Source organism: Crocodylus porosus, unplaced genomic scaffold (genome assembly GCF_001723895.1).
Source record: "Crocodylus porosus isolate Cpor-Errol unplaced genomic scaffold, CroPor_comp1, whole genome shotgun sequence".
NCBI classification, from domain to species: Eukaryota; Metazoa; Chordata; order Crocodylia; family Crocodylidae; genus Crocodylus; species Crocodylus porosus.
Window position 1 is genome coordinate 24196974 of NW_017728909.1, and position 3066 is coordinate 24200039.

Below are 3066 nucleotides of genomic sequence, written 5' to 3' on the forward strand. Positions count from 1 at the left end.
GTTGGAACCAACTTCCAAGGGAAGTGGTGCTGGCTCCTACCCTGGGGGTCTTTAAGAAGAGGCTTGATGACTACCTGGCTGGACTCATCTGAGTCCAGTCTTTTTCTCCCACCCAGGCGGGGGGTCAGGCTTGAAGATCTACAAGGTCCCTTTGACCCGACTTCTATGATTCTATGACAGCTCTCTCTAACTAACATAGGTACATTCGTGTCAGCCATTTAAAAGGCCAGTATCCTTACACCTTTGACCACCACCTACCACTTCATCCCTCAGCTGGATGCAAGCCATAGTACAGGCACCTTGCCCCTCACAGCTCCATCACAGATATAACTGCGATAACAAGCTTTTCTTGGTGCCAATTACCTCACGCTCAGCAGAGTTATTTAGTGCACCAGCAGCAGTGCTTTAAGGTGCTCCTGCTGCTTCCTCTTCAGAAGCCAGCATGCATGCATCCAAATACTGACTGGCACTGTGAAACATTCAGGGAGAAGCTACTACATCTGCCCAGTCCCCCCATCACGCTCGATAGGTACCCTTGTGACCTACCTACAGTGCCACTGTGCTACATGTGCACTAGATACCAAACACTGGACTAGAAAACTCTTGTAATGGAAATTATCTTGTAATGGGGAAGAATACTATATTTACTAACATACAACATGCACCTCTTCTCCCACGACCAGCACCGCAAAATTCAGTTACATGTTTTAAACAGGGAAATTGTTTTCTTTGCTGGAAAAGAAGCAAGACTAGGGGCACAGATGATCAGAATGACCAAAAACTTGGCAGCAAACCCAGAAGTGGACCAGAAACACTTCCAATGCACTTTTGGGTCTGCTGGGGCTCATGCTGGGGGGTCCCCCCACGGCCCCCAGCTCGGTGACTGGTGCCTCCTGGGTGGGGGGGTACCCGGGGTCTCCCCACGGCCAACTGCTGAGCTGGGGGGCCATGGGGAGAACCCCCTGTGCACTTGGCAGCAGACGTGGAAGTGGACTGGAAGCACTGAGCATGCGGGGGTCCCCCACACACTCCTGTGGGACACTTCATCCACCCCACCATCACAGCATTCATGAGCCATGCCTGGTACCTCGAGGTATATCGAAAAACATTTAAAGCTATGTCTATGGCCCAAATGCTGATTCTCCGAATCAGCATCAGATCTTCAGATTCAGATTTAGCCGAATTGAATTGGGGGAAGTGATCCAAATCAACAAATTGAATTACTGTCCCTGATTCAGGCCGTATCCAAATCTGAATAGAATATGGCCCCCATTTCACACATCCCTACCAGTCAGTCTGTGGCACTTTAAAAAAAGGTTATGAAAACATTAACAAGACTGTACAGCCTTCGCATTCAGCACAACAGCTATAGATGCAGAGGCAGATTATGACTTTTTCATGCCCTGGGCAAGAAGAGGATTGGGGGCCCCTTGCAGCTTACCTCCCTCCACCCCCACCACCCCGCAAGAGCTGGGTTCCAGCAGAGGGAAGTGCCTTTTCCCCTGGTGCTGCTGCAGTGGAGAAGTTTCTAAAAAAAGCCTCTGACCACAGCAAAGGGGAGGGAGAAGCAATTTTAAAATAATAATTAGTCATATTCCATAAGTTTTCTCAGCCCTTCAGTCCACCCAGTACAGACCCCATAGGCATGTCCAGATGAGCATGCAAGTGTATTTTATGGCATCTCAAAGGCTTTTGAGATGCTGCAAAACACACACGACATTGGAAAAGGTTCTTGGTGCTGCATATTTGCAGCACAGAGCAAAAATCAGATACTGTGAAATCCTGGTATATTAAAAAAAATGGTTTAAAAAAATGGGGTGGTGCATGTAGCTGCAGTGAGACAAGGGTGATAACTGGATAAGGAGCCAGCATCAAATGAGGGCTCCTGAGCCAGGGCCAGACAACTGTGAACTTAAGAGTATTTGGTTCCTGACCCTCCCAAAGGGAGGTGTTGACAACCCCTGCCAGCAGTGGACCTAGTCCCCCCTGGCTGGGTTTTACAAGCTAGGATGGGCACAGGACCAGTCCACAGCTGGTCACCCTCGAAGCACATCTTCTACATCAGTGGGTAATAGCAATTTGGAACGATCCTCATAAACAAGACAAGACTTAGCAGCACTGTTTGAGATAGGACCAACTTACCAGGTTGATCATGCAAATTGAGTCCCTAATCTTAACTTTTGCAATGTCTGAGGTCATTTATGTTCCATGATTCCAGGTCTGTAAGAGTCTCTGGGAAATGGAAATAGTAATTTAGGCCGTGTTACACATTAATTTTAGGTCGTTCCTGAAGCTCTTAACCCCTAGTTTGTCTCCGCCTTAACACCTGAAACTAACATTAAGCACACCTTATGTGGCTTAAACATACGCCACTTCAGGGCAGGTTTATCTCTAATCCATGTTATTGAGCTCATGTTCCTTTAATGTGTGGCCACTCTCCACAAATAAACAGATGCAGTGTCCTCTTCCCTACCTTCCTGTTCTGTGTGAACAAACTTTCCAGCCCCTGAACTCTACTGCCCAGGAGACAGTTCTGACACCAAGCCAAATCCCCAAAACTGAAGCGTGGCTGGCCAGGTTCTGCACTCCCAGATCACCACTACTGCAGCCTCAGGAGGCCCCAACACCCCAGGTAAGGCTGCTGGGGCCAGCCCAAGTGCTGACCCCAACCTCCCGTACCCAACCTGGGCAAATTGCCACATGCCAGGGCACGTGCGCAGGGGTGTTTCCCAGGAACAAGTATTTGTTCCCAGGGAAATGCACATACACGCTTGTCTGAACATGCCCCATGAGTCCTGTCCCTAGGTTCAGCTTTCCACACTCCCCTTCTGTACTGTCTCCAGTACAACTACCAATCTGTCCCTTAATATCCTTGTATAAATTCATACTTTGGCTTGTGGGACAAGAGTTCAAATATTCATGGACCACTTCTCCTTGTGCATTTTCCAAAAAGAGTTGAATTGAATTAAAGTTTAATTCATTTCTAAACTAGAGTTTAGAAGTGAATTAAATCCAGTTAACCCTTATCTTTTGCTCTTTTTATTATTTCATAGATTTCATAGACAT

The 3066-nt window shown here is 47.6% G+C and overlaps 1 protein-coding gene across 3 annotated transcripts in view; it reads right to left on the minus strand.

Annotated features, from left to right (window-relative positions):
- ADAMTS12 (ADAM metallopeptidase with thrombospondin type 1 motif 12) overlaps nt 1–3066 on the minus strand; it is a 344985-nt gene that overhangs the window by 209298 nt on the left and 132621 nt on the right. The gene's annotated exons all lie outside the window — the stretch shown is intronic.